The sequence below is a fragment of the Pinus tabuliformis genome, chromosome Q, assembly GCF_031772625.1.
Source record: "Pinus tabuliformis cultivar Carrire ecotype Pingquan chromosome Q, CPIR1, whole genome shotgun sequence".
In the NCBI taxonomy this organism is placed as follows: Eukaryota; Viridiplantae; Streptophyta; class Pinopsida; order Pinales; family Pinaceae; genus Pinus; species Pinus tabuliformis.
Window position 1 is genome coordinate 338,837,458 of NC_142296.1, and position 8,768 is coordinate 338,846,225.

The 8,768-nt window shown below is 36.7% G+C and overlaps 1 long non-coding RNA gene across 2 annotated transcripts; it reads left to right on the forward strand.

Annotated features, from left to right (window-relative positions):
- On the forward strand, positions 1–1,175 carry LOC149219576 (uncharacterized). 2 transcript variants are annotated; one of them, XR_016248712.1, is made up of 4 exons: positions 1–162; positions 382–448; positions 538–884; positions 1,075–1,175. It is a non-coding gene; the product is annotated as an uncharacterized LOC149219576 (long non-coding RNA). The 2 variants fall into 2 exon arrangements; XR_016248711.1 differs by having other exon boundaries at positions 382–884.
- Positions 1,176–8,768: the final 7,593 nt, after the last annotated feature.

Sequence of the window (8,768 nt, forward strand, 5' to 3'; positions counted from 1 at the left end):
AGTTCTGCTCGCAGGCTCGCAGGAAATGATGATCCCTGCCAATTAGCACTCGAATGGTCGGCTCCGTTGCACTCTTGCCTAACCACCACTACTTTTTGTCCTGGGACTAGGTGAAAGCTCAGTGGATTAAAGCATTTCCGGCAAACAGTCTTCTCACCGCAGGTATTGTTCTTTCCTTAAAGTTTTAACTAACTTTGCCTTGTTGAACATACAACTTTTTTTTTTATAAAATTTGCCGAACTGATACTTTTAAAGGCCCTGTCATTGTTATAGGGCAAGGATGAACACAGAGTTCGGATTTTTTTAAAGGTTGCAAAGTAAGTTTTTTTGTAGAGTAACAGAAACCCCTTTCTTGCTTAGATTCCCTCCTTCCGTTCGTAGGTTGGGGTTCTGAGATCCTTAAGGTCACGACTGCAACGATTTTTCCAAGGGTTTCTCGAAATTTTTGGTAAGCCATTAGCCACCGGTTTGGTCTTTTTGGAAACGTGGAGAACGTTTTGGATTGTTAACTCGTTATCAATTCTTTTGATTGGCCAGAAAATGAGAGATTCTGAGGAAATTATGGAAGACACAGAAAATTCTTTTGTTCCCAACACAGAAACTCTCTTTGCAGGAGTAATTCCTCTAAATGATTTAGGTGGAAAAACTAACAATCAATCCAAATGTCGCAAACGGAAAACAATGCTTTCAACAGAAGTTTCAGAATTTGGTGATTCAAATAAAGGTGCATGTGATGTTGGGCAACCCTTGAAGCATCAAAAACTAAATGAAAACGATAAAAATAAAAAAAACACAGTCAAAAAAGGGAACATCAAAAAGTGGGAAGTCTTTGGAAGCTACAAAGAAGACGTTTTCCCGGAGCACAACAAGACATTGTAGGCGAGGTAAGTCATGTGGGTTGGTGAACAATTTTTTTGCTATTTATAAGTATTTATAAGTTTTAATTTTTTTGGTATCTTTCAAAACATAACTTACCATTTCAATGTTCCCTATTGTTTGAATAATTTTTTTTTTGTTTTTGCTTTTGTTTTTTCTTCTAAAAAGTTTTTTTCTTTTCTTTTCTTTTTGTAACAGTTGAAAAATATCTACTTGACATCCCTGAAGGTGATCTTGACTATTCAAAGTTGGCCATGAAGGATCTAATCCGTCTCGCAGAAGCAAAAGAAAAGGAATTGGTATTAGTTTTAACTCTTGCTCAGTACTTTTTTTGTGTGTGGAATTAAATAAAGCAAAGGAAGTCGCTCTCTGCTTTTCTTTTCTTTATTTTCTTTTGTGTGGAATTAAATAGAGCAAAGGAAGTCACTCTCTGCTTTTCTTTTCTTTATTTTCCATCTCAAATCATCTCACATCATTTATTTTATTTTGAGAAGGGGTTAACTTTAACGCATATCAATCTATATTCAGTTTTTCAAACAAATAGACCATGCAAGACGTATTAACTTATTAATTTAACATATAGGACTTGTTCCTGTACCATATTTCGTCAATAGCAGCTTCATTGCCAATTTTAAAATTCAAGATGGTTTTTGTAATATCCTAGGGTAAGTTTTGCCTTTAGGGTGTCTACTCTAGACTAAAGTTTTGCCACATCAATCAGAACAAAAAATCATTTAACAACAATCACATTCATACAATAGTAAACACTTCCATTGCATGCATGAATAACAAGTTTTCTCAACAAGATGATTATAAACCCACAATATAACTAGGGTTGACTGCCCCAAAACAATAGTAGATGTATCTACTCCCAAAATTACCAGATTACAATGCTGATATTGAGTAAACTAGTATTCAAATTATTCGATTCTACTGTGCTATTTCATTCACCCAAGTGACTTTTGAAATTCACTTCTAGAACTGTATGGTGCTCAGAATCTTGCACAGGTAATTATCGTACTATTAAACTACTTGTTTATAAATTCTTTTCTGTTGCTTAGCATGTTCTGATAAGGGTTACGTTGTTGTCTTCTGTTGCAGAGACTAGGCTCCTAAGTGAATAGCCTCCTTACACTGTCACTACGACCAGGATTTGGCTTGCGGCCCTGGCCCTTGTTTTTGAATGCACCTTCGCTTTCTTAAATCAAACCTATTTTCCTATGTTGCAGATAGAACTCCCTTTGTGGGCCAAAGTGGTGCCAAATCCTTCCTTGGTCGATTGCTTTCAGCGAGACGCAGATCCAATATTACAGTAGACCAAAATTGTGCTAAACCAATAGTCCACAGAACCCTAGACCAAGCCTTCCAGCTGAACAAATACCTTTCAAATTTCCAAAATCATACCGATTATTACAAGAAATTAGCTGTGGTAGAATAAGGAAAAGGGTGACTAGGTAGGGTGGGATCACCTCCTTCAAAACTAGTCTAAGGAGAAATGGGGTCTTAAAACCCTCTGAGCCTCAGGCTTAAAGAAAACAAAGACATAATCCAATCCAACGATGCCTCAAGTGATTCTAATCCTTTTATATTTAAAGATTTCCTTGAGGTGGGTTTTCTTTTTATTTAACTGAGTAAGGTTGACACCAAACCCGGACTTTGGGCTTTTTTGCTCCTTGCTCCAAACTTGCCTAAACATTGGGTATTATGGAGTTTTCCCATTTATCGGGAATCGTTAGGCTACTTTGTCACTTGGGCCTATTAATCCCTTTGGGAACATCACAAACCCCTCCCTCCCCCCTTCCCCCTTCTCGACATTGCTTGTCCTCAAGCAATGACAAGCTCTATTGTTGTCGACTTTGTTCTCTTTCTTGGATATTAGAAATCAAACCAGGTAGATGTTCATCCATTCTGATGGCTCCTTGAAATTCATGTTTCTTATAACCATATTGACCATAAGTTGCCCAGTGTTCATTACTAGTGTCTTTGACGAATTTCGATCTTTCACCAATCTCTTTATCTTTATTCTCATGAGCAATAAGTGAAATTCAAATTAAGACAACCCAAATTTCATCCTTCTTCACAAGTTCCTTTGTTGTCATAGAAAGCATTGATGTGATCATAGTGCAACCAACAATAGGTCCATCTTTTGGCATTGTTCCAGTTGGTATATGCAAATGAAGCCTAGAATTTGCAAGGAATTAGTTATTTGGTTCTTTCTCCTGTAGGATAACTCTGGCTATGGTATGGGCTATCAAAGTACTTTTTTTCATGACACCTCCAAGCTTCTTGGTCAATTGCAGTGCACCTTTACCTTCACCTTGCTCTATACAAGTGGTTTCTTTGTAAATCGTTGAACCACCCATTGCTGCCCATGCAAGACCCATCACAACACCATTAGGTGTTTGTTCATAGAATTTTTTACCATGAAAAATTGGTTTTCCCACATAATCAACTATATTTGTTGCATCAATTATAACCTTCTCATACGAGTGGTCAAGTTCCACTTTCTCAGCATCAGAAGCTGTTACCTCATCACTGGAATTGATAGAAGGCTCTGCTGGCTTTGATGGTTCATCTTCAAACACTTTTGATGACGATGGTGCTTCATCAATTCCTTGATCAGTGAAAATACCATTTTTCTCCTCAACGTCCTAGTCCTTTTTTTCTAAATCCTTGGAATCTTGCTTCTAACTGTTGCCATTAGTAAAAATTGTAAGCAATCCGATGATAAATATTTTGTGTTTTGAATATTCCTCACCCATGCCTCACGACAATATGATTTTATTAGTGCAAGAAGTGTTGCGTCAGTTATTTCAACCTGTTCAGGCTTGACACCACAAGACTCTAAAGTTGCTCGTTCCCATTAATCACAGGCAATGTGCATCATTTCCTCATTGATGTAACCCACATTTGCAACAGGTTTAAGGCAGTGCAACATTTTTCCAGGCATAACACCAACATAGGTTCAGCGATGTCCCTTTATTTCAGCAACACCAACCAAACCTCCCATTGAAAATCTGCATTTTTTTCTATTTAAAGCATGGGCAATTGATTTACCAATGCTAGTTTTACTCATACCAGGAGGTCTTGAGAGGCAAATGATCTTATCGTGACCTATTCCTTTGAGTTTCCCAACTGCTATAAATCCCATAATTCATCCCTTTGACATTGGATAAATCATTATGGTTTAAATCAAAGTTTTCCTACTTTTTCTCACTGTAATGACCCCAATGTAGAGAGGTTAACCAATCTAGTTTGAACCATAGTTCAAAAAATCTGGAGCCGGACATCGAACTAGTCGCCTATCTAACTGTGATTTGAACCAAAACCGAATCAAACTGGATACAATAAACTAGGATTGAAAAAAATACATAAAATATTTTTTTTAATGGAAAAACTTATTTTTAAAATTACAAACCATGATTCAAAACCATTAGAGACAAAATATGGAAATTCTTATCATATATATGCAAATTAAGGGTGCATTTGTCAAAATGGCACTGAGTGCAATACATATCTATGATATCATCAACAAAATATATAACCAATGAGGCTTTGAATGACATCTAGAGTCTGAAAACAACGCTAAAACTCAAGCTACTGGGCCACTAGGTTGCTACAAGTACAAAGTACAAATCATTGATAAACTTTGTCGCTAATTAAACTCATCACCACTACTAGACATGGGATCGTCGGTAGTAGCTACATAAAAATCACTTGGCTTTAGAGTCTGAGGAATCCTCACACTCCTTTCCAACCTCCATAGTAGTACTAGGATTAGCAAAACTAGAAGCACGAGTTGGTTGAGCTGCAAAACCACTGCTTTCCTCACTAATGCAATGTGTCATGCTTGGTCTTGGTGGTTTGCTTCCTCTAGCTATTGGTTCGACTACCAGATCTGCATTGGGATCAACACCCCCCAACTCCATGGTATCAATATCGAAATCAACATCAAACTCAACTGGATGAGTCTCCTTCACCCATTATGAAGTTGGATCAATATCATCCAATATAATGGGATTTGTATTAGGTCTTTTATTCAACAACTGGTTGTGCCTTAGTCGAAGGTTGTATTGCACAAAGACAAGAGTATTCAATTGTTTTCTTTCCAAGCGATTTCTCTTCTTCGTGTGAATCCATTCAAAAATAGACCAATAGTGCTCACACATAGAAGCACTGCAAGTTTGGGTGAGAACTCTAATTGCAAATTGTTGCAGTTGAGTGCAGTGGCTTCCAAATGACTCCCACCAATATGCTACAAAGACAAAGACTAGAGTTAGTTCATTGTTCAACAATTTATAATAAGTTGGAACAATTTACGAAATACAAATTACAACTTCAATTTTAAACAATTGAACTTTACAAAAATAAATAAATAAATTTCGAATTTCTTACTTGGTTGATCCACATCTCTTGCAATCTTTGTTATATTTTTGCCAAATGTGCTTGTGGCCCTAGAGAAAGCAGTGAGATGATGCATTTCCAATTGCTGCGACTCATTAGATACCATGCGCTGAAAGCATTCGTAACCCATCTCTGACCTCCCCAATATGATCTTTTCATAACTAAGCTTTATAATGGTACTTTGGGTTTATGAAATAACCAATTGCATGTATAGGATGAAGGAGTTGATTGTTCCATCTGTTATCAATGATCTCCCAAATAGTGTTGAAAGTTGTAACTAGGTTCGGTCTTCATAATGACATGTAATTGTGATTTTATGTAAAGAGATGTAAATAAATGAAAATTATTATATTGAATTGCTTCATGGGTTTCATGAGCAAGGATTTTGTTTTTGAGTCAAGACTCCCATTGAGAGTCTTTAGGATTTATTTGTCATCTAGTCATGAAATATAAGAGTCATTGTCATGTAATGAAGTCATGTTACACTATGTAAAAGGTATATTGTCTATGTAAAGTATCCTCGAAAGAACTTGTCACCAAACCTCTTCAAGTCGGCCTACAAACATTAAAGAAGTTGCATGAACAAGTGGACCTACATCTAGCTATCAAGTTGGCCTAAAGACCCAGACAAGAGGGGTATAAGTAGTGGAACTCAGCCTCCATTCTAAGCATCAAGTTCGAACTCAATTCCAGCGAAGAAGTGCGAAAAAGGAGGCAGTAAGAAAGGGTTTTCTCTAGGGTAAAAATGACACTCTTCTAGGGTATTGAAGGAAGAATCTTCTGGGTAAATCGAAGCATAATTTTTTGGGACAACGAAGTAGATTCTTTTTGGGTAGCAAAATCTTTTGGAACATCAAAGTAGATTCTTCTGGGGCAGCAAATTCTTTTAGGACAACGAAGTAGATTCTTCTGGGGTAGCGAAGAAGGAATAGATTCTTCTGGGGTAGCGAAGAAGGAATCTTTTAGGAGGCAATGAATAAGTTTCTTCTGGGATAGCGAAGGAAAGAATCCTCTGGAATAGTGAAGTAGAGACTGAGTTTCTCTAGAAGAATTAGAGATCGAGATTCTCTAGGGCAATTGTGAAGGAACACCATAAGAAGTAGAGACCGAGTTTCTGTAGAAGAAGCAAGCGAAGGAAGGACAAGGAAGACTAGGATGGTGACAAGGTTCTGGAAAGAGGATACTAAGAGTCAAGAGTCAGTGTCATGGTCTTGGTACTTATCAATTGAAGATTTAGAAGTAGAATTTTATCGGGTTTTCCTCTCTAGAGGTGAGAGGTTTTGGCCCCTGGCTGGAAGAGCCTATATTTTGTGTCACTTGTCTTTATTTTGAATCTTGATAATTGTCTTGATAAAAAAGAACACACTAATAGACTAATGAAGTGAAATATGATACGTAATTGAAGAACTAGCATATCACAAGCAAAGAAAGGGCAGACAAAGCAAGCTGACATGCAAATCAAACTTCAAAAGGGGAATCAAAGCAAGTCAAAGGTTATCAACAAGTCCAAGACCTACATCATAAGAAGGAAGTAGGAAGAGAAATTAAAACCCTAGAAGCACTTTAGATCATAAAAAATCAAGCTCTCTCTCATTAAAATGGCCATTCATCAACATCAAGAAGGAGGAGGAAGCAAGCAACAATTTAACAAGTAAGTCCATGACTATATCCGATAATATCAAAATATCTTTTTGCAAGGAAAGCAATAAACTAGTTGGGGCTGCAAACTTCCTTGCATGGAAGAAAAGTGTTGACCTCAATCTTATTGAAAATGAGGTCATGGTTCACATTAAGGGATCAATAACCCAACCTCCAAAAGAGGATACTCAAGCTCATGCTAAATACATGAAAGGAGAAGTGAGAGCTCAAAGGATTCTTATAGAATCTATAAATGACTCTCTAATTCCATGTGTATCAAAATTAGAAATTGCAAAAGTTATATATGACAAACTAGTAGGGTTGTTTTTTGTAAGTACCTCAGGAGAAGTAAATCTCCTTAAGGCAAGAACTCTACAAGCTAAAGATATCCAAGGAAGATGGAATAGCCTCATACTTCATGAGGATGTCATAAATTTGAGATCAACTACAAGAGCTAGGAGAAGTTATGTCTGACAGAGAGATGACCACAGTGGTGCTAAAAGCAAAAGTTGATGTCGGACCAAGCGAACATAATCAAGCATATGCTACAATGACAAGAAGAAAGGGAAAATTTGGAAAGTTTGGTTCCTCAAGGGAAAAAAACATGGATAAGATAAGGTGCTTCGGATGTCAGGAGCGTGGACACTACAAAAGAGATTGTCCTAATCGTGGTAAGGACAAGAGGAATAGAGGAGCACACATTACTGAGGAAGTGCAAGAACCTGAGTCCAAGAAGCTTAGGAATGAAGAAGTAAAAGATCTCTACTATGATAGAGTGATATTCTTCTCAAGAATGTACTTTTCACTTGTAAATTATGGTCTTGATGTAGTTTAAAATTAGATATGATGCATCTCATTAGAAAAATAACGTATAAACATTAGAAGTAAAGAGCTTGTGACATAGGAAGAAAGTATGTTTGGTCCAAATCCTACTAATTAGGAAGCTCTTAGGAAACCTCATGAGTATTTATAAAAGGCAAAAGATCATCATCCACTGGGATCATCATAGAAGAAAACATTTGCTAGTTGAGGACATAAAAATATCCTCAAGTTTCTCTGAAGGACCCATCGATAGAGAAAGGAAGCAAAAGTTTTTCATTAAGGAATTCCAATTTGTGGGATTCAAGGATTAGTATGATGACACAACAAGGAAAGCAGGTCTGAATGATAAAGTCCTTTTGGATGAAGCTACAACACGAAGTTTGGATGACCAAAAGAAAAATGAGGTATGTTTACATGGATTATTATGAAAATTATAATATGGTTACAATATGATCTAGAAGAAAGGATCTCCTCCTCCTAGGTATTGCAGAAGAGCATAAGTCACACTAGATGAAATCAACATAATATACGCAACATAAGGAAGCAACTACAATTAAGATTGAAGGCTTATGGGAATAAAGTGTGTGAAAGGAAAGGAAGAGATCATGATAAGATACAACGATAATAGAAGGCATTCAAATTCTAAGAAGATTTGACTAGAATATCTCTCGGAAGAAATAAAAAAAAGATAGAGACCCTTGACACTGAATATCTGTGGAAGATGTGTCAATCTGTAGGATGTCGATACTTACAGGAAGATGTCATGGTGAAAGATCATCACAAAGGTAATTCTAATTTGAAGTGTACATCGATTATTTTGAACTAACATTTGGCTGGGCTCATGTTGAACTGTAAAAGGGAAGATCTGTGAATCACTTCCAAGTAGACCATATGGAAGGATGTAATGTTCTTCCGGAAATATGGCATGAAAGAAAAATAACATAAAGCAAAGATAGATGGAAAATTTGATGGATCACTTTATGATGAGTTAGGGACATAACTAACTCATGGACAAAAGTGAGGATGAT